Genomic DNA, 27,477 nt, shown 5'->3' with positions numbered 1-27,477 from the left:
AAACCGTCCGAACGTTGGCCACGTTGCCGGCTTAAATCTTTGTCTTCGCGCTGCAAGACGAAATGCAGGGGCACTGTTCGCAAGCGTAATTGAATCGACCGCCCCTTAAACCACGATAAATCTAGCCGAGAAAAGAGACACGCGAGTATGTGTGCGTATGTTTGTCGGCGTCTGATCGTGTAGAAGCGAGTGTCACGCGACAGCTGCGATCCCATCAATCGACCTGACGCCACACCGACGCGAGAAAACATGGACGAGAAACCCGTTTGTCGTTGTTCCATCGAAAAGTAGGGCGATCGATATATTTGCGCGATTTTCGAATTTTATCGCCACGCTTACACGTTACGCGAGAAATACGCGACTGATAGCGGTATGGAGGTTGAAACGTGAGCTGAACGTTACCGCCAAAGTCTTTGGAGACCAGTCATTTTGCCGGGGATTGGATATATGGAATGGCGAGTATAGGCAGGTAGACGATTGCTGGAATTGGATCCTTCGAGTGATGTAGTCTTCATACGTGTTGAGTGTTATTTTTGCTATTTTACAGTTTGGAATCGTTGATTTCCGTTCTCGATATAGCAGAAGCTAGGGTCGTAGGTATCTAGAATATTCGAAGGGCTGGAATTATCGATATCCATGTATAAAACTTGAAAAGGTAGGTCTCAAATAATAGACTATGACACATTTAGCACATTGTGCGAAAAAGCGGGTCTTCGTTCGATTATTATCGTCTATATTTTCGAGAACTCGACAAATTCGTGTTCAACGTTACGATAAAATAACCTCGTTTCTATCTACGTGTAATAACTAAGCCACGAGCGTTCGTAATTTGTTGTACGTTCTCGGATTGGTTGCAACTTTTGTCAGCATAATCAGAACAGTGGTGCCTCGTCGCAGTTCTAACGAAATTCCAATGTGTTTCGTAAAATACGCGCGTGGTATTTATAAAAGTTTCACGCGGTAAATGTTCGAGTACTTCCACCAACTATCGTACGCAATTTCCTATGATTCTCGCGAACTGTACAGTTCGAAACAGGTGCCAATTAGTGGCCACCTGAGAGCAACGTGGATCAGCACACGACGTACCTGGTGACGGGTTTGATCGCGAATCGCTATCTCAGGCACACGCTACTCTCCCCCCGCAGGCTCGTGGCCCGGAAAATTGATCGGAAGCCGCTCTACCATTTAATTGCCGCCGATTATTCGTGCTCCAGTTTGCCACGTCACCGACAGACAGGGACGCGAGCATTATGCGGCTTTCAGGACACCCGACTGACCGGTGGAAAGATATTGCTCCGCTGTTTCATTGGCGTTTAATTAATTCACTAATTAAGCCCTGTCGATCCGCTGCTCGGTTACCTTGTCCTCTGAACACCGTCTATCGGAGGCTACCATTGGAAACGATACTTATTGTGCGTGCTCTCACCGTTTCGATTGACGTCATTCACTTCGCAATTGTTTCATTTGTCAATGATGAATTGGGTGGTTGATAAACGCTGTGTGATTTTCTTGTTAGCGATTCGCGTTTATCCGAACAACGTTGTTCGGAAATAGGGGGTCGGTTTGATCTGATTAGACTCTAATTAGATGCAAGTAGATTCTCCGATCTATTAGGAATTTTTTAAGTATTCCTAATAGAATAAATATCTATAGAAGAGAATTCTGGCAATTGGAAATGTTTAAGTTTCCATCAATTAGTCAGGGAGACGATTCATCGTATAACGAGGTAAATCGTTTGTCGGAGAAAAATTGCAGAGTCTAAATTCGATCGTAACGTATACAGATTGTGTATAACCATACGACACACGCGCGAATAACAGCGAATGAATTGAGTTGGCTGACGAGAACAGATTCACCATCAACTAAAACATGAAACGATCATCCCACCGACAAGACTCATAATCTGCTCTCTTATTAAGTTACCATTGAATAAAATCAACGAGGAACACGCAATCTCCCCAGACCACTGGTTGCGAATTAATCGATGAATCTGGCTGGCAGTAGCAGCAGATTAGCCGCCGCGAAATGAAACCGAACCGCCGCATTAGCCGATGCCAATAGTGGGATAACTGGAACGAAGGCGGAAGAATAACGCGGTTGAAATCTCGTTGTATCGTTAATAGGCCGCGATTATCTTCCCAGTGGAGATCTCCACGTTCCTCTACGCAGAATATCGCAGCCATATTGGAAGAATATTTTCTACCTCCGTTGAGAACAGAGTCGAGCGCTCTTCGTTTCAACGAAAATAACAAATAATAGACTGTTCAGGGAGCTCGTAGCGAAATTTGAGAGAGATTCAGCATCTTCTTAAAATTTGTGAAAAACATAATATTTGGCTCTTTCGAGGGTCAACAATTTTCTGGATTTTCGATCGTTCAAACACTTTTAAATAAATTTACCGACACCCGAGCCAAATCTACGAAGGCCAAATAGCGAAAACTGGGAAAACTTAGTAAACTGCATAATTGGGAATTTTTATACTTCGATATTGTTTGAATAAATATTTGCTTGGACAATTTCCTGCAATTCTGATCGAGGAGCCACAGAAGCGATCAAAGCACTAATTTCACAGAATCGGCGTGGATAATTGGCGTTGCAAGAGAGCGTATGGTAAACACCGAAACAAGTATGGACTGGACCAGTGTCTATTCATTCGTCGTAACGTTATTAAAGCAGTTCACGACATGCTGTTACTTAACAGCAAGTTATAGTCAATAATTCGGAGGAGATCATTAGGCGGCAATTATACGGTTCAGTTGATCGAGATAATAGCCGTGGCGGTGTTGAATGGGATCGAACGACGTTGTCGAGTTGTTGTAATGTTAATAATTAGCATGGCGGAGCTCGGGGATGGCGAGGGGAATTTCGACGCTCGATTTTCAACATCGGAGTCTCTACGTTTCTAGCGTGTCAGGGGGCATATCGTTTAATTGGACGATGTTTGCTATATGCTTACGAGTTTCAATGGCATAGTCGTCATTTTGCAGGTTAATTTAGTCGTACTGTAGCTTTGAAACGGGAATTTTTAGATTAGGTTCCGATCTATCCGAGTACAGATTATTCAGATTTCTAGAAGTCTTTGTTATACTATGGCATTCTTCGTACAAATTTTCTGTATACTTTGCAGAAGCGCACAGATAATAACAAAAATTGCTTATTCTTCGAATTCTTCATTTTGGATTTTTCACAATTTGATTATACTATTAAAAGATTGAAAAATGCCTCTGCTATATAAATACTGTTACTACCTTCGGTTATTTTAACCAACACGAAAGAAATCGATATTCTTATGAAATGACAGTTTGGCCAAAAATTCGAGATCTCGGAACGAAACGAAGGAAAAGATTCTTGAAAAATCGATTACCACTTTGAATTATTAATTCCCTTCGACGAAAGCCATATCTCTGAGATAATTAATGCTGGCACGATTACATGACTACGACGAGGCGACGTTTCCCGGAATAAATCGCGATGGCGAACTGGTTCGTGACGCGACTCAATGAACAGCAATGATACAAAAATTAAAATGGAATTAACGCGATACCGGCGTAATTTAATAGCAGAGAACCGGCACGCTTAATCCGTTATCGGTGTTATTTGGTAGGGAAAGGGGGAATTATACGGAAGAATTCCAGTTGCGAGCGCGTACATCCACTCGCACGCTAATTTACAGGCGACTGGCATTCGCGTGCATGATTACGCTTTATCAGAACTGCCAGCGATGTACAAGTTACTCGTGTTTCTGTCGGTTAAAACATGTTCGACAACGATAACTCTCCAGGGAATAAACATTGTGCTTCGTAGAGTTGTGAAATCTCGAGGACAAGGTTACAAGATACGCGAGAAAATTGGTTGAGATTATACAGCAGGTTTTTAGAGAAATATTTGCGATTCGCTGTGACAAGTGTTAATGGCTACAGATCGGAGGGGAATTTGAAGGAATTTAATCAACATTTTGGTAAAGGGCTAATATTTATATTAACGACGTTATAATTTATCGTCGACGATGTTCTATAACTCTGAAATTACAAATTGAGATACAAATTGAGAGAAAAATTGGTGAATTTTTATCGTACGAATCGTTCGTCCCTCGACGAACTTAGATAAATGAAAAGTATTAATGGATCAATCTCCGATTCGTAAAGCTAAGGAATTGCGATGAATCTATTTTTAAAATTTACTCGAATGGCGTGCGAAAATTTATTATTCAGCTGTATTCAGTTGGTACACGAGGCATATCTAATTACGGCGTCGACGATCTAATTATGTAACACGATAACTACTCAACGTGTGTTCGAATAATGGAACGTTAATTAAGGAGGTGATCAATGGTGTTGAAAAGCATTAAGTTACCTTACGGATCGATATTCCTGATACGAATACCTGGAACTGGTTCTAGGAACTAATTCCAGTCAATTTTACGAACGATTAAGAATTCTATATTTACATATTAAGAATAAAATACAAGTTTGAAAATGAAAACCTGAACGCTTCTATAAATATAACGTGCTGTAAAAGGACCATAACCCCGACAGAAAAAGAGACTTTCGGTCTTGAAACTTGGGCAGCCATCAAAGTTGGCTCTGACAAATAGATTAATCGAACGCGGTCCAGCAGGCCCGAAAAGAAAGAAAACAATGAACTCGGACATAACCAACCGCGTGCTCGATTTAACGAGCGCCTGTGTTTATCTTGGAAAGACGATTTCTCATCGAACGTTCCAACTTCGCTCCTAAAACTACAATTTTTGTCGGAACTTTAGCTTTCCTCTCGATGAACTCTGGATAGCAACAGAATGTTCCTCCAAGTAACTCGATAGCTGTCCTGGCATGAACTCTATGAGAATAACAAATTTTTCATCGACTATTTGACTTTTGCCCAATGGAAAAATGGTACGCGAATACTATCTTGGAAGAATAAAAATAAAGTAAGCGCAACTTTCTCAAATCAATAGTTTCCGGAACTGCTATATTGTAAACTGCGTTCTAGACTCGTCTATCCAACACCAAAATTTTGTTGCTCGTAGCACTTTCCTTGCGACTCCATTTTATCTACATCGCCAGGTATTACCTTCCACAGAGCCAGCAACACAGTCAGACCAACTGGTCAATCATTCCTCAGCCATAACACTTTGTCCTCGTCTCCAACTCTCACGCTTCCTACGACCCACTCCTACTTCAAAGCGAGGAATCGAAGCAGCTCAAAGAAAATCTCGCTCGGCGTATCCCCAACGGAGAACAAGCCAGCCATAATGGATTCACCCCTCGACAAAGGTGGCAAACACGCGTAGAGTGAAATAAGACACAGAAGAAGGAAGGAGACCGAAGAAAAAAACGTGAGGAGATTCGATTTTGGTGGATTCCTTTATTTGCTCCGCTTAAAAGGCACGTTTTGCCTCCCTAAGTCGTCGAATACCTCGCATTTGTTTGTGCTAACAAGAGGAACAGCCTTATCCAATTTTTAGGCTGCGGACGATAGTCACCAGACAGCGCTGGCATCAGCTATCTGATTAATTGCTATTAATCTACGTAACCTCGAATTTGCATTACTATTTTCTTATCGTAGTATTCGTTGGTTCTCCATTTCATCGCACGAGTCAAAGATTAACATCGCCCTGAAAAGACAATGGCATCCTCCAGCCTCTCTCCCCGGAACTCGTCTCTAGCCGAATCAATCAGGCCGTTCACCGCTGAATACTGACCTAACCTCGGTTCATCAAAAACCAGCAAGAACCCCGTATCTCGTTCTGAGTGCAGCGACTGGAAAACGAGTCGTCCGGCTCGTTCCAAAGTCAGGTCTCCGAAATTAGCCTGACAGAAGCTCGAGGAAGGGTGAAATTCAAAAAGCAGCCGGCAATTCCAGCTGCTGCTGCACGTACACGACGAGGACGACGCGGAGACGACTGCAGCTCGCATTACCTAGCCCCTTTCTCCGACCATTACCGGGGACATTAACGCTGCCGGCGGTTGTAGCAGCCTGGAAAAAACAATAGGTATTCCCAGGACACTTGTCCGCCGCTGTCATACCTGTCCATTGTTCGCCAGCGCCGTCTCGCGACGCTACTACCGCGCACGGCCTAAGAATTCGACTAGGAGGCTCTTCCTCTTATTAGTTGGAACAATGGGGTATTCGACGACCCACGTGTCACTTTCAGTTATTTCACAGATACTTCGAAAGGAATATAGTAATTGAAAACCACGGATAAAGAATTCGATAAGTTACATCTCCTGTCTTTTGTAGAAATGCACTTTTAAAATTTAATATGTTGCGAATCAATTCTACTAGTTTCATTCGTCTTGCCATTTGACTTTCAGATTATATATAACTTTTGTCGTTCTTTTGAACACTCAAAGATATCGAGAACATCAGTTACGTAGTAGCATAATATTCCATTCATTAAAAGATTAACTTTCGAATTATTTCACCAATCGGTTACAATCAGTTTTCGTCGTTTTCATCGTTTCTCAAACGTTTCCCTCTGAGAGTAATACTTAAGACATCTTTAGAGATTTTCTAAAGATGGCGAAACAATTGCACGATAGAATTAAGCCGCTGATAAGGTGTACAGGAAGTTGAGCGAAACTGCAGGGGAAAAGAATTCCGTGCGCAAGTATCGGGCTTTTGAAATTCGTCAGGATATTGAATAAGTGGAATCTGTTTGGGGAGGTTAATTTTGATGATGTCCGAAGTTTTTATTGGAAAAGTTGGCAGCACGGGAATTTTGTTACGAACTAATATCTGAGGTATTCGTGTAAGCTCCCGTCGGAATGAACCGCGGGATAACTTTGTTTCTGAAATGATTTAGCCTTCGGTTGCCTTTCGCCGCTCTACATTCGCTGTAATTTTACGAAAACGCATCGGCACGATCATTTTTCTTCCCTTTCGGTTATCTGTCCGCACAATCCTTCGAACTGTTCCTTTATAAACATTATGTTACACATTTTATTTTTATTCTATTCTACGTTTGTACGTTGTTATTCTATATTTTGTTTTTTAAACGAAAAGAAATTGGCTTACCTATGCAACCTAATTTTATCAACAGATCCATAACAACTCCCTTCAATTTTGCATTCGAACAGCTAAAACAATTAAAAATTCCATCTACTTTCTACTTTTTTTTACAGTCTCAAAACTTCGAACCAAATATCAGATTTCCAACCCGAAAGACACGAAACTACCAACTAGTTTCTCAGAAACCTGTTGCAGACACGACGACAGAATATCAGACTCTAAATAACGGCCTGCCCAAAAGAATGTACCAAAGGAACGTGTTAATTACTGTTGAAGACGTCTCGAAACCATCAAGCAGAGGATGCTCGAGATGCTCTTTAAAAAAAGATAGAGGGGAAAGCCGTCTTAACTACTGACGATGACAGTCTGAAGATTGGTCGGTGGGCAGGAGAAAAAATTCAGAGAGCCTGAAGGAATCCTCGTCAGGAACCCGATTCTATTTGAGGATGTACGCGTCGTTAGCCTGCGGTTCTTTAAAATGTGACGACAATCTGCTCGGCTCTTTAAAATGCAAACCGTGCGACATAACTATCTACTTGTGGCAGTCAGACACGGAGAAAAACGGGCAGTCACAGAGAAGAAAAAATAAAAAACGCGACTGCGTTTCAGCGAAATACACGCGCGTGTATTTTTATTCCAACTGGGTCAACGCACTTTCTGGCAGCCTGTCAGTCTTGGCTTTTTTATCATTCCTTCGACACCAGGTTGATCGAAATTGGTTAAAATTCAATTATCACCTGAATCGGTCCTTTCGGTTTGAATACCTTTACAATCGCTGATCTAGATTATACATATCTTTAATTATCTTATTTTATTTCTAGATTCCTAATAGGTCGGCATATATTTTTTTAATATATTCGTATTAATATTTTTACTTGGATATTTTTTATTAGATTTACGTATATCCTGGAACAAGTGACTAAATTTGTCGCTGTGTTTATCAGTGTAACAATTACGCTACTCGTGCCTCGATAACAATAGGGCAAAATCTATGGAATTGGATAATCTGCACGATTACTCCTGGAATCCCTAACTCAATATCCGCCATTTAATCCAGCTAAATTGAACTTTAAACTGGAAAAATCAACCTTCACAATTTAAAAACAAATTGACGCTATTAACGATGAAAATTTACTCGGTGTTTTCCAATTTCCACGGCAATTTCTAAAAATAAAAACCCTACCATCGATTCACAATTCCAATTAAACGAATCCTGCGCGTCGACCAGCTGAAAATATCCCGGTTTAACGTCTCTTTAGCCGCTATTTCTCCGGAAACGTTAAGCAGAAACCGTAAAAAACGCGACTGAATTTATTTTCCACGGACATTGTTCGAAACCGCTAACTCGCCACGCCTTTGAACTGCGTCGTGTTGCTACGATTTTTCATCTAGAGACCTCGCCTCGTTTTATCGAGTATAAATTAAGCAATCATAACGGCGGCACACTATACAATTCGACCGATAAAACGTTTCGAAACTTCGAGCGAAACGAACTTCGCTGTTTTACGGTTACTCCAAAGCCTTCGGATATGTCGACAACAGGTGACGATGGTCAGCCTGGTCTTATTGTTCAACTTAATTGCGTTACGGTGAGACGACCATTTTAATTGTTTTCTCATTTTTCTTTAAAATTAGTTCGGTAATGAAACTTTAACGCTTGATGAATTTTCATATTTCTATGGAAATACCTGTATCTTAGATTCAATAAATGTAATATCGAATTTTCAAATATCCCATAGATGATACAACCTTGCACGAACCTAAGATTCTGACAGAGATTAATCGTTTCCTTGATACTTTAAATTAATTATCACGTTCCATACGAAACCAGCAGCTGCTCTAATATTTATGACTAGGATTGTGCATACTACAATACAGCTTCAGCTCGCTTTTCCCGGATCCTTGCCAACGGCAGAAACGCTCTTCCATTAGAAATTCGAGCGAATCGAAACTCTTCCATACGATTTCGATTACCCTCCATTCAGGAACTAGGATCGTCAGTGGAAGATCAACGACTAGAACACACGGTGAATCATGTTCCATTCGCGAACTGGGTCGACGATTATCCTGTTACACGTAACCGGTGGTAAAGCAGGTGGCTGCATTACCACGCTCAGGAGATTCCATGGAATCGCGGCCAAATCGAGTAGAATACTTTCAATCGGTTACCCTAGTCTATTCCCCGGAGCGATTTCTACGAGGCTTCCGCATTGTTGACCTAAATCCTGGTGTATATGTGCAACGAGAACCAGCCAGTAGTTTCCCTTCTACCCAATTTCTTCGTTTCCGGTTAGTCTGCACCAGCCACCGGATGGAAACGCGACTGTTATCAGGAATTTACAAGGATTACCTTCTGTGTACGCAGCTTCTCCTCTATTGACATTCTCTTTGCTCCGATCGAAGAAAATAAAATGTTACGGAAAATTTTGCTGCGTGTTGAACTCACGTTAGTCCAGTTTGGCAGTTAGTTCTGGCTACTGCGTAACGCTCCCGTTGTTAATGCGGTCCAAAGCGATTCGACCAGCGAGTACTTCAGTATTCAGGATTAAAAGTGTTTTCGAGTTGGGCGACTTGAAAAAAAAACTTTGGTACATTCTTTTGTCCGAGCTTTGGATTTTTCACTTTCCTAACTTTTGCATCGAAGCTTCAATTAATTGTGTTTTCAATCATTGAAAGAAGAACGAAGTTTTAGTAATTTAAAGAACGAGCGGGAGACTTCCGCGTTATGCTAAATGTTTTGCGATTCGACGACGAAGAAAATTAATCTTGGCGAACGTTTGAAGCGCTCCGAAATTAATGAGAATCGGAAAATTGAATTTGAAATACAACACCAGCGAGGGTAAGGTTTCGCCGGGTACTTGAATTGTTCGTTAATAAGGGTACACCGTAATTTTCCTTTTGATTAAAATGTCCTTTTTCTCCAGGATTTTTAAAAGTATCTATTATCCATGAAAATAACAACAAATGATCACCGTACATCTATATATAAAACCAATAAAGAACAATTACTTCAAAATGAACTCAGAAAAATTCTTAATAAAACTAAGATAGGGATAAAAATTAGTAGATGAATAAGGACAAACCAATCTGTAACACTGTCTATTAAATTCTACATTGATTACTACTATTCTCTTTACCAATATCTTACCACTGCAATGATCGTGTTCATCTTGCCCAATAACGCGACACTAGCGCCATGTGGGCGTTAACTAGTGTCATATATTTACCATTGCTAAGTTTACATTCAGCAGAGTATTTGTAACTCTCTATATTTCAAAAATTAATTATATTTTCTATAAGCATAAGCTAAACAGAACTCTGAGTAGTCACGGTGTGGACGAAAATCAATAACAATCTTCATTTAACTCCTTAATCCCTACTCTCACATGAGACCTCTAACTTCTCTCGACAGAAACCCAATTCCCCCTCGATAAATCCTAAGACTCTTTATTCCCATCCATTCCAGGCTGAAAATCCAGCGTGAGTAAATGATAAAACGATAGCTGCTGGTAGAAAGAAATACGATGCTCCAGGCAACATCCAAAATTCAGCTCCTGACCGTCAGCCAGGAAACACGGAGACGAACAATGGGTTAGGATGAGACGTTGGATAGGATAGAAAAACATCACGCGGCTCATTGCCGGGAGATTTGGCGGAAAGCGGGCTGAGATTGCCGGGAAATCCTTGGGAACATTACCGAATCGGTACGCGTGGTCGCGTGCGAGTTACACGGCCGCACGGAGGAAAACAAAGAAGAAAGGGATCCTATGAATTCGTGAGTGACTTCGGATATCACGTTCCCCGGCGTCTGCCAGACATTTCCTTCGGGCTTCCTGTGTGCATACGCGCGCGGGCGCGCTTACATCCCTTATGCGTTATACAGGGTGTCTCTCTACGAAGCACGTTTTCTTCGTCTCGAATGCTGGATAAAGTTTTTCGAAAAATTCTTGGTGCCAGATTTCGAAGCTGTTTAAATACCCCATAATTGTCATCCAACTGAATAAAATACGTTACTGACGTTGCTGAATATTTATACGAACGAAGAAGAAGAATAATTATACGATAAAATGAGCCAAAGTAGGAAGCTGGTTCGAATGTTTAACGATTCTTTAGTAAAACATTGAAATATTTGTTGCAAAGAAAGCGAGATGGGAATATAAAAATTTGAGTAATCATTTTGAACGTTTGATCCAAAATTTGATCGTGGATAATAATTAATTAAATTGCTTCACGTGTATTCAATACGAATGACCCATCTAGAATGTCATTGCAGAATCGGATATAGAAAGTATGCGCTGTGTTGGTTCAGATTATGGATTACCCGTGGTAATCAATGGTACTGTAATTAGTAAATAATTAACTTAATAGGAAACCTAATCTGGTCTACAATTTAGCACCAACTGGTTCGTTTAATAATTGGTTAACCTAATTTTATCGTTATTTACCCTCTTCTATGCACAATAACAAAACCTATTAGATAATGACAGACAAAGTGTATTCACAAAGAACTATCGATATCATAAGCACGGTATAAAATATTTAAATGAAGTTCTCGTTCCAAAATGCTCACCTCTTTCGCGATAATTTATCGATTAGCGAATTTAAAAGGTACCGATCCCGCTTTGGAATATTTTCCTTTATCGAAACGAAAGCAAAATTGAAATATTAAAATTCGGAAGAAGATTTTATTAAACCTTCTCGATATAACGATATCAGGTTAGAATAATATGTATAAGACAGTTTTTAACGACAGAACAGAAAACACAATTGGATGAAAAGTGAACCGAATAACAGCAATGGAATTGAAACGCAAGACGAGAACAAAGAATCATAGGGCAATAAGGTTTGAAGGCAGCAACCAGGATTCAGAATTTACCAAGGACGAGAAGGAGGCCTGGGTTCCTTGGTTGAAAGGGCCGGGAAAATTTCAACGGTGGGAAAGATATGAATTTTCATCGGGAAGTCGGACGATAAATTTCCCGTACTCTCGCGACGCTTGCCCATTATGTAGATAATCGCGCAACAGAATTTACGTTCCGTGATGCCGCGACTTTGTAGACACGGCCAACGAAAACGAAATCGCGGCGTGGAATACATTTGCGGCGACCTCGCGTTTCTATAAACTCGCCTTATCCATACATATAGGGTAGCCTAAAAATACCCAACGTTTCGTTCAATTTACAAATAGGACAAAAAGGAACAGGAACTAAATTAAGAAAAAATGTATAAACTGCGTAAAGTATACATATATCACCGTTTAATTTCGTCCTCCCAAAATTTTTCCTACCCCAACTATTTTCAAAGAAATTGCAGTCGTCCATTTGCATGTACACCCTGTAGTCATCCTTAATATAAAACGCATTCTTAATTTGTCCGACTCTAGTCGTCTTTAATAATGAAAAAGTTAATGACATCTAAACAGACGCACATCTAGGGACTTGTTTAAATTTAATACAAACAAGTGCCAGGAAAATTTATTTGCAAAGCAGGTACGCTCTTTTGCCTGGTCTAACCTAGTTTCATGTCGTTCAAGAAGTCGCACCGCCCCATTGTGCCACTGAAAACGCCCATGAACATTTTCTTTCTCCTCGGTTCTTTGTTTGTCGTAATACCTGACTCGCGAGCAGCAAAAAAAAAAAAAGAAAAAAGGACAGGAGAAAGAACGAGACCGAACAATTATAGCTTCGGCATTTCGCGGCTGACGAACGATAGAGTCAGCAATTACACGACGCATTCTTTCCTATTTTTCTCCTCTACTTTTTGAAATTTCGCGGCACGCTGAAAATAGGATGATCCACGTGACACGATAAAAAGGAGCGTTCGTTTTGCAACGTTTCGAAAACTTTAGTTGCGTTTTCGAAACAATGGGCAATGTTTCATGAGAAATTAAACTGTGTGATTCGTCGAATTTCAAAGAAATTCTGAGAGTCCCTTTGGGTTTGAATTACTATTGGAAAATATACTCTGGTACTTACGTTCCACAGGATGGTTAGTCGCTCGTCCAGGCGAACATGTTTGAGGTTAGGATCGTGTTACGAAGAGATCAACGTTCATTGGTTTCTTCTGAAATTGGAAGAAAAGAGCTGGGTTAATTAAATACGTTTTATACTTTAGAAATCAATAAATACGTTGTTGCAAATTATGCGCTCGACAAAGAAAATGAACTTTTTAAGATTAAGGTTAGCGATAAATTAAACTCAAATGCATCTTCCCGCAATGTATTTACCAAAGTAATTCTCATTTGGAATACACTTAAAAGTGAGGCGCACTAAAGACGAGAATAAGGCTAAGGAACTGGTAGAAACGACAATTGGTAATTTAATTATATAGATGGCCGGGAAATAAAAATTCTCACCAGAGAAGCAAAACTCCAGCGTTTCTAATTCAGGGAATACCCTGCGGTGGAGTCAGTGTTTCAGTTTCTTACGCGAGTAATTTTCATAAAAACACTAATTCCAATGGAAACCTTGAGATTTTATGAAAGTCCAGCTTTGGCCAATTCCGGGCCATAGTTGATTTTATTCTTTTCTCTTAGCGGCAGCCCAATATCCGTCGAAAGTTTCTCAAAGAGCAATCCACCCCCGCGAGGCGGTACTTAAGCGAAAAAAAATTCCTTTTTCGCACTGATCAAAAGAAAACTCGTTGATAAGCAGCGACTCGTCTAGTTTCGCGTGTACACAAACCTTCTACTTCGTATTTATTCTAGTTTACCATCATTGCAGGGCAACAAAAAATTAATTCCCTACAGTGGGCTATTTATGATTTGAGGTGAATAGGATCTTAAACTAAATACAGGATTTTCCTATTTAAAATTATTGATATTTTCTAATTAATTTCGAGTAATTAACCCGGATGTCTATCATACGTTCACAAGAATAACATAAAATTAATAATAACTTTATTTCGTTGCAGTAGAATTTTTTTATTAAATTTATATAGTTTCTCTAACTATCGTAATAAATTTCGTATAAATTACACACAAAAAATGTTTTTATCTCTGCATATATTCACCAATGCTTTTGTTTGCTTGTTTTATATAAATGAAAGCGACCCTTTTAAAAGTTGTACGAAAAGTTTCGTGGCTGACTGTATACGTACTACAACTACTATTTATATGCATCTTTCATTCTCGTTGTTTCAGCCAGCACGCGTTATTTTAAGGAGGCTACGTACACGTACACACACACTAGAGAACGCGAAACAAAAATCACTAGACGTTGCGGATGCATAGAGGCAGGCGCGAGACATACGACGCCCATGAAACTTCGATGACGACTGAGTTCGCTCACGATTTCAAGGGTGTGTAGACTCATAATTTATAGCTCTGTAGTGGGAATACCGCGAAATCATTCAACGAACAAATGCGCCTTTGTCGAGTAGGCTGGAATGCAGAACGTTTAGATAAAAGTAATTAAAATGCAAGGCTAATAAAAGATAACGAATGATATTGTTTCTGCCTATTAGTGATTTTAAAAATCGCTCGATCATGGTTTAGTAACCTTAATTCGTGTTTGGCCCGGCGTTACTGTAACAAGGCTATTTATCGGATTTATCATTTTGGATGACGAATTCAATTTCTGTGCAATTATTTATTAATACATTAATATTGTGTACTTATTATTACATGAAATATATTTACATGAAATAATAAATATATTAATATGATAATATACGTAAGAGAAACATTGATGTTTCAAAAATCTGTCAGCTTCGATCAATTCGTCAATACAAATATTTGACTAAAAATGCATGTATAAAATTCCGTAAAAATAAGTTTTTCTAAGAAATATTGACAATCCCTAATAGTATTATTATAGGAGAAGACTTGGTATTTTTTAAACAAATATTTTTCTACACCGATATTTGATTTAAGAAGGAAAGTGTACAATATAATTCAACAAAGTTTCAAGTACTTAAAAGATCGATACTAGCTGCGATCAATCTTCCGCGCGTTACTAATCAGCAGATCTACGATTTATTCCATTAGGAGCTGTTGCGATGAAATTGCCCTTCTTTCCAACTCATCCCTTGGTAAAATCACCCTGAACAAGTTCAGTAGTTGCCGGGCAAGCATGCAGAGTGCGAGAAACGAGCGGAAATCAGCGCAGCCAAGACCAGTTACAAGCGTTATTCCTTAATTGCACCGTTGAATGCAAGAAGGGCCCCAGTGTCGGATGTTAGTTTCCATAAAAGTGTCACTGAGCGAAGTTAAATGTTCTTGTAACATCGTTTAATGTTTTTAAAAATCCAATATTTCCTCTTTATAGCTTCCAACGAATTGATTACAATAGTACTTCAATCTCTCCGATCCATTTTCGTACAAATTAAACATAACCTATAATCTAACGATACTGGTACAGATTTAGAACTACAATTGTAAATCATTCATTTGTTTATTCAGTTACCACAACGTGGTAAAGAATATTAGAAATTTCACTATAATAAAAGATCTTGGAAAATCATGGATGCACAAAAATCATGTTTTATCTGAAAATGACAATTCCAATTGAAAGTACTTTGTCGAAGCTTAAACACCGTTCTTTTTATTCTCCGATGACAAAGTCAAAGTCATCGGCAGGCCAAAGCTTTTGGTTCGCGCTAAATCTTGAACTTCGTGAGCGATTGTCCCTTCTAGGCGTTATTTTCTAACGCCGCTTTGAGAGATCTCTCGCGAGGAAGAAACAATTTTCCACGAACAAAGGGCGCGTCGAAGGTCTCGCAGACGCCATTACAGTGCGTCGATGCGTGCCACCCGCCATTTTGTTCATCGGGAATTCATGAAAGCTTGCGTGTCGCGTTCAGACTAAACTCAGGATGCACATTGTTCCCACGAACACGGAATGGAATTTCGTTACAACTTTCGTTGAGCACGTTCCAGGCGATTTTATTAGTTGGAATTAAAATGGCTGACGCTAGCCACGCGCGCGGAAGCGAGTTTTGATGAGCGGATCGATTGATGAGCCCCGGCTCTGATGTTTGGACGTGCCGTTTGCCAAATTGTGTGCACGTTTTTGAAATTAGGCGAGTTTGTTTGCGCCACCGAATGGACGATCGAATCACAGATACGTGGATACCAAAGTGAACGTTCCGATGTAAGAAGGATATGATATTTCTGCTTGACGCTTTCGACATTCCAAATATCCTTCTTCATTTTCCGGACGTCGCTTAAAATTACGAAATATTCAAAACTTATTTTCTTCTGTATGTTATTCAAAAAGTTTCACTTGTTTGATCATTTTCTAAGTTAATGATTTGATTGCGATATGTATGCGATTTTTTCTTATATCTTAATCGTTGCTTTAATCTAAGAATATGGAATGAAAAAATGTACACAAAACATTTGTTTTTCATTGCTAAACTTTCATCTAGAAAAGACGCCTGCAGAAATCGACTAAAAAAAGTTACAGGACCTACTTTAAACCCGTATCTCAATATTTGGGTCAGAACAGCGCAAACAGCGGCCATGTCGGTTCCAGGTGGCGCTAGGTTGATATCTTCGAACTCGAATCTTTCTAACATTGTTTGATGATAAATTAAAGGTGGTGTGTTAACGTGTTTCTCGCTGGAAATTCAGATTTTCGGTCCTTTCTGAACTCTCGTTAGGCTGGTTTAGTTAGTCTCTTTGTGGATCATTGAAGTTCAGCGATGGGTCGAGAGACTCGACTAATTTTCAACTGCGAGACGTTGCCCCCGGCGTTCAATTAACGAGCCTTTCTTCGATACAAGCAACTCGTGATCAGAGAATCGACGTGAATCCTCCCCTCGTGAGGTGTACACGCGTTCTAATTATTACCCTCGTTGATACGCTGATGTACTGTTTTGTTCAGGTTGTTTGGTAAATCGGAGCTCAACCTGGATAGTTAAGAAAATTGATACTTGCGTGTCTTTGTCCTTCGCTGCTTGTGTCTGTCGATTATTTGCGAACAAATTCCTTGTCATTTGTTCTATTCTCTTAATCGGAATATGAAAATTTGTTGAAAGAGCCAAGTTATTACGAGAGATTGTTATTAAAACACTGATAAGCCGAACATTTGTGGCAACCGCAGTGCCTCTCAACTTAAAAAAAGCTGCGGAACGTTGAAAATTTTGGTGGCCCCAGTTCGATGACCAGACCCCGGACCAGTTCTAACGGTCCCAACATCGAAAAACGACACAACGCGTCTTATACGATCCAACACAAAGATTCGTGGCATTTTACTAAGGATCTGTAGATGACAGCGATTGCACACGAAATAACAATGCACGCGGACAGATATAGCATCGTTTCGACGTAACGTAATCAGGAAAACACACCTGGGGAACAGAAGGGGCTTTTATTCGATATAATACGATCGATCGACATAATTGGGATGGGGGGAGTCAGTCTGCCGTAAATCCAGCGGGCGGATTAGCGAGCGTGGCGTTACGACATATGTACGCGTGCAATATTTAAGCCTCGTTAAACGCATAATTTCAAATCGGCCGTGGGCTTCGCGTCATATGTTATTGATAACCGGGGCCGCGAACGCGCGGCTCTCTGTTGAATAATGCGCGGATTACGCGGTCTAAACTAAAGCAAACGTCGAATAATTAACAAGACACCCTGGCTCGCTTTGAAAGGCCGACACGAGAGCTCCTGGCGGACCCGCGAGCGTTACGCTTCGGCCTCATTAACTATACAACTCCCAGTCTCTTTGACGCGGCGCGAAGAGATTGATGAGCCCGGGCTCCGACCGATTAGAGGCAGTGATTAAGAAACCTGGCCTCTTCGGTTTGTGTTTGCGCGTGCGTGTGAGCTCCTGCTTTCCTGCATTTAAGTTTTTTGTTGCTTTAATGCTTCCGCCAGGTCCGAGCTGATCTCGGTTTGAGGATTAATAAAGGATAGATTTATAGGTTGACTAACTTTGATTATAATGGCTCTTAGAAAGCGGGTCTTTCAATTGCTTGTCATTTTGGCATCCGAATATCGTCAGAAATCTGCGTCCTACTATTTTATAAAGGCACATTAGGACCAGTGTCGACCAATTACGATTCGATGAAACAACGATAAAGGAAAAAAGACGATCAACTGATTAAATTTCTATATTTTTACCTGAAAGAGCTTCCAACAGATTACCAACCTAGTAGGAGCCTGACTAACTTGCAAGTTCATTTACGAGACACTCTTAATGGAGGAAATTTTAAAGGAACAGAAATACCCGAAACGACTTGGTTTTCCCTTTATTATATTTATTCGTACATTTCCACGTCGAGTAAAAGAGCTGGAGAGTAATAAAGACACTCGGTAATGAAGAGCAAAGATGAAAGGGGAAAAGAATTTTTCCCAGAGTCGTTCTCAGCTCCCTTTTACTTTCATTTTCGCGGCGACTGTAATTTGCCCCTTTCAGAGCCGAACCTCGATGGCTTTTACGACGCTCGATATGACCGGTTTTACGATTCTGCGTCGGGCGATGAGCAAGCGAGGGCGGCAGGGGTACAAGAATCGGTATTGTGAGCCGTTAAACTGCGAACGAGCCGAACGTAGGTGTCTTAAAGGGAAATCAGATAATTGAATAACGGTCAGATACAAAATTTCTACACCGGAGCTTTTACGAGCCCAATTTATGTGTCCTAGGGAATTTCACGCCCATACGTTGCTGGTATGTTCCCGCTGCTTAGCTCTTATCGAATAATCTCAAAGATTCATAAAAGTCTGACAGCACAAAGAAACTTTAAGTTACGGTATATAGCTACCGTATTGTAGTTTTAATCTTGCAATTAAAAATTAATTGATAGATTTAACGTGCGAACTTTGAGGAATGTTCTGATTCTTCTTTATTTCAGAGCTCGAAGCTTTTGGAATATAGAAAGAAGCGTGGAAAATGGTTTCAATTTCCAGAAGCTCGATATTTCTTGCTGTAGAATCCCGACCACATAGAAAAAAATCACCAGTAGATTACAGTTTCAATTTGTCGATTCGATATTCACCTCAAACTGCCAATATAACCTAACTACATGCAGAAAAATGGCCAGTATACTCATCGACTCGAGATTTATAAATCTGAACCTTTAAATGCTGCCAAATACACCGAGAAAAATAACTAGAGTACCCCTTTAGTACCGAAACTCGCTTCGAAACAAATTTGGAAACTACCAAGCCCCTAATCAAAGACGCAGCATCCTGTATCGCTTCTCTCGCTCCAAAAAAAAGAGAGAGAGAAAAAAGTAAAAAAGAGAAGCATATCGACAATTTCAATTTCCAGACTCGCGATCAAAGAAACATTCGTCGACGAGATCGCGGGGCTTTGATGTCGTCCACGTGCAGCGCGACAATTTCGCAGTTAGCCCGCGAGCCCCGTCGATCGCGACGATGACAAGAGTTATTTTCTGTCTGACAGGTGTCGGTGGAGCGTCGATCGGTTTTTAAAGCTCGCTACACGAGAGAAGGGCCAATTGAACAGACGCTGCGTGTAACGCGCCCCAGGACAAATATACCGGACGTTATTTTGCATATAGAAAAATATACGCACGCGTACACAGTAACACGCACGCATACACAGTAATACGCACGCCGAGATGTATGCAACTACAACAAAAAATCTGTGGTCCAATACTGAGGACGATCAAACCGATGGACTGGCAAATATTTTTCGCGGACGTCGGTTTTATCTCGGCCACCCAGCGATTTTTATTGAGACGATATTTCATTCGTCAAGTGTGTATTCTATACGAAGAATAATTTGTACAGTTTAATAATCTATCTATAATTTTTTCCCCAGCTGTTTGCCCCGTTAGAATATTTTCTCCTTACAGCGAGGAGATTAGGAAAATTACCATATTTATGCTTGGGTTGTTACATACTCCTCTATTGCTCCTAACCTCAAAAACTCAACCCGCACATATCTGGCCCTCGAAACTCGTACAACTCGCAACAAATAAACCTGGAAACTAACTCTCGTACCTGCATTATCCTCTCCTCAAAGTCTATCAAGATTCCCGAGCCGTGTCGTAACAACGCTCGTTGCCCTCTCATCTCTCGTACACCGGATCGATTATATCGCGGCGGTTCCATCGCTCGCAGTACGTACTAGGAACGCGTGTACGTATACGTAAAACCGCAAGGAGCAACTAAGCTCCCTGAGCTCGCGAGACTTCGTGACGAGCGGCCATTCCTCTACTATTTTAGGGTTACAAGTTCCGGCGTAGATCGCGCGGATAAGCTCCTGCGGACTTATTTATGGATCGAATCCGCGAGATTTCCGGGAAAGCTCATTTACCTAGGCCTCCTCTTTGCTTGCTCATCCAGGCCTTTGATAGAACGCCGGCCCACCTCTCTGATGAAATATTATCGATAATCGGGGGCCTCAAAGAACGGTTTCTCTGCTCGCGCGACAGACCGCGTGGACACGCGATGCTTGGTGTAATTTGATGCCTCTGTGGACTTCTGTCGACTTCTGCGCATGGGTCTGGGTGTTGCGATGCGCTACGTGTAAGTGTTTTGAGAGAATTTGGACTGTTGAATGGAAAAATGTAGCTTGAAACTGGAGATTTTAGGGAGGTTGGGAAATTATCATCCCGTTTCGTGTCTGGTAGAATATTACGAAAGGAGCGTAAATTAATCCTCTTTTATATTAGAAATATTTTTACATTTGCGACACGTGTATACGTGTTGCTTGAAGGTTAGGATAACATCTTGAAATCCGCTGATAGAAATTAAGATTGGGTAAAATAAACCGTTGAAACTTGTTGACAGAAATTACTCAAATTTTCCTATCGTAATCTGAATTACAAGAATTCAAGATTAGAATTTCATTCTGAATTAAGTTGAATCTTATCTTTCTATAAATACACAAAATTTCCAATATTACATCATAATTTGTGCGACAACAAACATTCCAGTGTTTTCACATATAGCATAAAGGACAATTCGTAGTGGAAAATTTAATAGAAGTTGCGGTTCGTTAGATACCGTGTAAAGACTAGAATATAAGCATAACGCAAATGGAAAAGACAGTGTGTTATGGTCACGTTGCCTCGTTTCTATCTGGCGTATCGTATCCACCTACAAACCAATCCGGTTGCCACAATGGGGTCGGCTCTATAGCAACCAGGACGTTTCCTTGTGATTTCAGTGATACGGAGTTTTCTTGATGAGTTCCATGCAAACGCGACCGTTCTCGTCGTGTCCCGACGAATTCAATATGCTGGTACATCGATACGCGGTGTATGGCTGGGGCGCGCATAATCCACGAGGTACTCCAACTTTAATGGGGCGAATCTCGAAAACGCGTGCTCTTTTGATCGATAGCGACGTTGCAACGTTTCAATATACTCGCTGGAATAAAGTCAACAAATCACACAGGCGATTCATCGCGAGCAACTTTTTGAGGTTAGAGTTTATTTCCAAGGGAACTCTGATTTCGTTCGTTATGCATGTTTATTATTTATTAACGATGTTAACAAATCAGAAGACTGATTCGTCGTAAAGAAATTGCTTTAATCACGCCACCGTACTAAAACATGAATCAATAATACGCTCAAATTTCGTTCACTAACCTAACCTACCCAGCTCCTTCGCTACGATTCTTTTCCATCAAGCTTCAATTTTCGATTCCAAGTTCGCTTTTTGCCAATAACAAAAAAAATGTAGACTTTCACGATTACTTTTCTTATATTTTACAACCCATAAATAGACAATTGCGAAATATTTTACTCTCAATCCTAAATTTGTATCGTGCCAATAAAAATTACATAAACTTTCAGAATTATCTTGCTACAATATCCTAACCTATAAAAACCATCGATCTGGAATCACTTCGTCCCACTGAACATTCAATCAATAATTCGCCGATAAATTTCGTCCACATACCTCCTCATCCCCGTCCAATTCCTTTCCACCAATCCTCTTGTATTCCCACAAAAAGCCCGAATTCATGCCGTCGTCGATTCACGCGATGCCCATTCACGAAAAGCGGCGTGTCCAGCTGGGCCTCGCTCCCCTATAGAGAGGCTTAACATAAGCAAGCACGACATGCATTCGTCGTCAGGTGTCAGGAACGCGTTTCCCATGGCCGCGTTTCTCGTCGGCTACCTTTGTGGAAACGTCCACGTCGCATACCAGCACGCGTCACGTGACGCGGGCCGAATTCCCAGCAAATGGTCGAGGCAGACGTAAGACACAGAGGCCCGCTAGAAAATAACGTTGCCCCGACGAGACCGAGACAAATGGCAGATCGATGCCATCGTCATTTACGTCGACTCACTGAATGTGGTGGTAGGACGACGCTGAAACTGTGTGTCAGGGGTTGTCGACACCAGCCAGAAACCACCCTTTTTCCGGCGACACTTATTGTTAGTGAAAATTCGCCACAAGCTGCCGCCACGACTACTCTCTATCTTTCTCACCACTGTATCCTACATACGTGGGGTTGGATTTAAATTTTAATGAGTCGCGGTTCGAGCACCTGTTTTCTGGGTTAATACGAATGGAAAGCTGCTGCTCTCGCTCTGATCCTCCCAACTCTCGGAGGAATTTTAGGTGGTTTTTGGAGGTTTAGAGCAATTGCTTTTTGATTGTTGGTTTCACGTACATAGAAGTTACTTTGTTGGAAATGAGAAACGAGTGTAATTGCAAAGGAGTTAAGATTATTAATAACGTGAAAGGATACTGCAGACAGTTAATATTTCTATAAACAGTTAATAAGCTCTATATACAGCTAAATAAAAAATTGAAAAAGTATCTACGAAACGATTAATGAACGGCCTTAGTCTCGCCATATACCCATAAAACGAACAATACAATCGCAGCCCAATAATTATGCCGGCGTATTATCATTCTCACCTTCACCGTCAAACCTTCCTCACAATCTTCTCGGTACGGGTAAATAATTAAAAACCTAACTAAAGAAAATCCAAATAAACCAGCGCAAAGGATCTCAGAGCTGAGCAGAGCGGAGTTGGTTCGTCAATGAGAGGGCAGCACTGTCGAGGGTTGCATTAAGCGGGAAAAAACTTGTGGCCCTTGTTATCACGGTCGTTACCACGATAATATCGCCTTGTTCCACGTACAGTTACACGGGACACGACGATATTTGCCGTGGCAGGCTGCATGCAACGTGCCTGCCTGTTACATGGTTACAACAATGGCGACCAGCCCGCTAACGAGGGAACCGTAGACCGACACCTGACCTGAAGTTTCACTCTTCCGTAATCATCATTTGGCCTTGAAGCAATAGAACTATATATCGGCAATCCGGTAATATAATAACGTAACTGGAAATTCTAGCGTTAAATACGCGTTTTTCATCCTCTTTGAACTTTTCAGACAATATCTTAACAATTATATTTTAGTTTCCGCAAGCCTTGCACGATTTATCAACTTTCTTTAAGAAACTTTCATCTTTATCCTTAACAAGCTATCTTTATTTTTAAACACGCCAGACTAAAGTTCTCTCGTTTAACCGTAAGATAAAATAAAAATTGGGAAATCGATAAAAATATTATTGTCGTGTTTTTCTCCTGTGATCCTCGTATACCAGGTCAGAAATAACGAAGGATAACTGTTATTTGATTCAGTTTGCCTCGCTGAAAATCCGTCGAGTTGCTCACGGATTCCGCGGCGATTCTACCTCCCCCACCAAACTGTTTCATGGAGTTTCCATGGCGTAATGAAACGCGGAATGTGAGCGGATCGTCAGCCTTTGAAGGAACGATTTCGAGGATTGTTCCGCCCCCCTTTTCCGCGTCTGGATGCCCACACTCGTTTATCCAGCCGGATTATTTTGTCGGAATGCTTCATCGTCTGTTGAATTGACGGAATGCTGTCTGGTCTGAAGACCGGCCGTATTTTATTAGATTCAATACCAAGGGGACGTGTTTGCCTATTGGTCAGTGGTGAGATGATTCATGAACTGTGGTCGAAGCGTTCGTGGCGGAAGTTGGTGGGTACGCATTTATGGAAAATGTAAAAATCTACAGAATGCACGTAGTATGCAAAAATACTATAAATACTAAAGATTCTGATATTTAGTAGATGAAACAAATCCCCATGTAAACACCTTTCTTAGTAACTAGTAATGAACAATATTCAACGATTCTTAATTCTAACTCTTTCTAATTAAAGAAAAGCTCGCAACAGAATTTTTGCAAAAAGTATTATCGACCATCGTACGTCGGAGAGAAGAAGACCTATGGTCCTGTTCCGATAGTTTCCTCCTTTCGATGAAAACCTAGCTAGCTTTTCAACCGAATTTATAAATAATAAGTACGGCTTCAAAGAGTCCACGCGTGATCCGAGCTTAATAACGATGCTGCGGAGGTGGAGTTGATAGAGATCGCGTATTAATCTGAGAACTTGCTGGTTGGTCACACTTTCCGCGAACGTAAACAAAAGGAGAATTCCAGTTTGCGGCTTATCACGGCCCCGGCGTGGCGGGATAAATATAAACAGCTTGTAATAATACCAGCTCGTGCTAGGAGAGCAGGATGAATTCGTCGATGCTCTTAAGCTTCCAGCTGCCAGAGGATTCCATTAACCGAGAGGACTAATTTAAATAGAATAATAGAGATGACTCTTCTCGATGCTTTTTGTTAGATTCAATCGTTAATCGTCCCTTGTTACATGACTGGATTTTTTCATAGATTTAAATTATTACTTGTATATCATCGAATTTCGAAAGATTTATATACGATGAAATTTGGGTTAAAATAAATAAAATGTAACGTGACGAAATAAAAATTTGTTTAACAATTATATTTAATAATTATAAGAACAGATTAAAAAGTTTTAATGGTAAATTCATTGGTGCAAAGAAACAATCGTAAATGCGTGAAGTAATCCTCTATTGTCTAGCCAATGTCGACTCGCAAGTATCTCGGCTTTCAATAGCTGCAGGGAGTTAGGAACTGAGGTTATTGATCTAAAAAGTAGAAGGGTCGAAACTGTATTTGACAAACGTACCATAAAGGGATCACATTCAATCAATATCCGTGACATTGTGTGCACGCGGCGTTTGTATTTACGTAAGATGGATGGCGTGAACATCAGGACGGAATCCCAGAGGATCCGCCAGTTAAGATACAAGAACACAATGATACTTGCGTGATCGTTTCCTATATACATTTCATCTCGATCGAACACGATTCTCCGGACAATCGTACTTTTAGTTAATACTGAGATTGAAACGATTATTCGCGTTCTCGACTTACTTCTAAATTTCAATTAGTCAGAAATAACATGGTCGCAATTTATCCATAAGTCCACCGCTTTTTCGCGGGTGCGTAAATTTTGCTTTTGCTTTTTGTAAGTACGAAATATACGACAGATACGCTCGAAAACGATGTATCTAACTGTTTCTCGCCTAAACTATTCGACTACTCGCGAGAAACGAACGTTATCAGAAGAAGAATCAGCAGACACGGTGGACAGAATCGTAAATGGGCTGACCAAATGCGACACTGGGCGGATAAAGCGATCTGGTGGCGCTAGTTGCGTCCGCGGCGCGTTTTGAGGGTTGTCTGTACAATTGCGGTTAATTACTAGCATATTCATGCACACGATACACGCTCCTTAGTCGGTGGGAACGGTGTGCACGACGTGCCTACTAATCCGGCGCGCAGATGCAACCGTAATTCGTTAGTTGCTCGGGGCACGTCCATCGAATTAGCGCCAAGCTTAATTAAATCGTCCAGATAAACAACTTCTCTTCATGCTGGACGGCCATGCGCGAACTGTCTTTATTTGGCCGATATTCAACCCCCTTTTTTCACCGCTGATTTTATTCCATCAATGGAATTATGTTTCTAAGTTCCTTTGGTTTTCCATACAAAGTGCGCCGCTGTTGCCATGGCGTTTAAGCTGATTTTAATACAATGAGTTGGCAAAGAAATATTTTGTACCAAAGTTGGTCGTTCGAGTTTCATTCGAATATCGCGTAACAATAATTTCGGAAAACTGTCGCAGACGAAAAAATTATATGCTACATTTTTCACTCATATTTTGCTCGCTCGTACGATATTTTTGGAACGAACCTCTATATAATCGATATTTTCGATATAGAATAACCGATGCGAAGAGAATACTCCTATGGTCGATTAAATAACAAATTTTGAAGTATTTCACCAGTTGTTGCTAGCCTTTAATGCGAAGCCGATTATTCGATTATCGTCCGTGTAATAACTAATTAATTAGCCAGGCTGTGCACCGTCCGACAATAAGCCAATAATTTATGACGAATCGCTGACACGAAATGCGTTCACGTTCTAATTTTTCATCGATCAAATTATCGATGACACGCCGTCCATCAATTCGATTTTAATTCCCATCGAATTAAATTAACACTGCTGCTATCCTTGGAGCCACGCCCTTTGTGCGTAAATATTCTGTTTCCATGAAATTAGAAGACAATTTCTCTTCTTTCCATTTCCCTCTCAAAATTACATTTTACAACTAAAGTTATAATTTTGGTATCTCTTAAACAAAAACAAAAAGACTGAGAAACGTTGACAATTTTGGGCTGTCCCAATTCGATGACCAAAAGCTATACTGCGTGGCTCACACACACAAACACACACACACACACACACACACACACACACAGACCGAGGTTTCTGGTCTCAATTATTTCAGACTTCTGTCAATTCTCCCGTTTAAATGTCTCGAAACATGTAAAGTTTGACGGTTGTCCGATTTTACGACCTCGTTATGTCGAAAAGGCAGGAAAACCCGAATGCGGAGACACGTGGCCGTCATTACCATCCACACGATGCCATTGCTTTTTTTCCCCTCTTTCCGCTAACCGCATGTCAACGGTCGGCGGAGATTGATCGAGGGATCTCGAAATTGAAACAGAAATATTCGAATCTCTTTGCTCCCGGTCACACAAGCGTCTGCCATGCATATTTCAGGCACGGGCAAGCGAAAAGAGAATAGCATTACGCATATTCGTGTGTCTCCCGTCCGACAGACGAGAATGGAAGCCAGAAATAGACGCGAGAACGTCTCCTGTCGACGTGGAAGCCCCGAGAGTTGTATCGGGACTGTTTGGACACTCTCTCGACAGATTGAAATTTCATTTCGACGGAATTCCGATGGATATTGGCTCAGCACGATCAGATCGATTTCCAAGTGGATTTACGACTGTTTGAAAAATGTTCGTTGCCGATGGAAGAGGATTTTATAATTTTTGCCGAAGGCACTGCCACTCGGCGTTAGCGTTCGATAGGTGAGCGATTCTAACGGCGATCGCAACACTCTTTTTCTATACTTCAATGTGCTATACCATTGTGTCCACGTGATAGTATTTTTCCGATCGTTTTAAATGATCTTAAATATGAAAACAATTTCTATACGAGAATCGTTCGTCTATAACGTACCTAACACGAACCACCATTCCCTAAACGTACTTTCTTCTCAAATAATCTAAAGATACGAAGCTCGATAGGAGTAGATGAGAAAAATTGCGTCGCTTAATTATAAACGACAAAATGTTGTTTAATTTTAGATTCGAT

The 27,477-nt window shown here is 40.7% G+C and overlaps 2 protein-coding genes across 4 annotated transcripts in view; one reads left to right on the top strand and one right to left on the bottom strand.

Annotated features, from left to right (window-relative positions):
* Nucleotides 1-27,477, bottom strand: part of LOC126874834 (uncharacterized) — a 318,734-nt gene that overhangs the window by 212,256 nt on the left and 79,001 nt on the right. For all 3 annotated transcript variants that reach the window (XM_050637322.1, XM_050637321.1, XM_050637323.1), the window contains one exon: nucleotides 12,987-13,074. The gene's annotated coding sequence lies outside the window, so the exon portion shown is untranslated. The remainder of the gene's footprint in view (nucleotides 1-12,986; nucleotides 13,075-27,477) is intronic.
* The window catches only part of LOC126874844 (MYG1 exonuclease), a 212,020-nt gene continuing 199,755 nt past the window's right edge, over nucleotides 15,213-27,477 (top strand). The window contains exon 1 of the mRNA XM_050637357.1: nucleotides 15,213-15,225. The gene's annotated coding sequence lies outside the window, so the exon portion shown is untranslated. The remainder of the gene's footprint in view (nucleotides 15,226-27,477) is intronic.

The sequence above is a fragment of the Bombus huntii genome, chromosome 16 (genome assembly GCF_024542735.1).
Source record: "Bombus huntii isolate Logan2020A chromosome 16, iyBomHunt1.1, whole genome shotgun sequence".
NCBI lineage: Eukaryota > Metazoa > Arthropoda > Insecta > Hymenoptera > Apidae > Bombus > Bombus huntii.
This window is presented reverse-complemented; position numbering and strand designations above follow the sequence as displayed.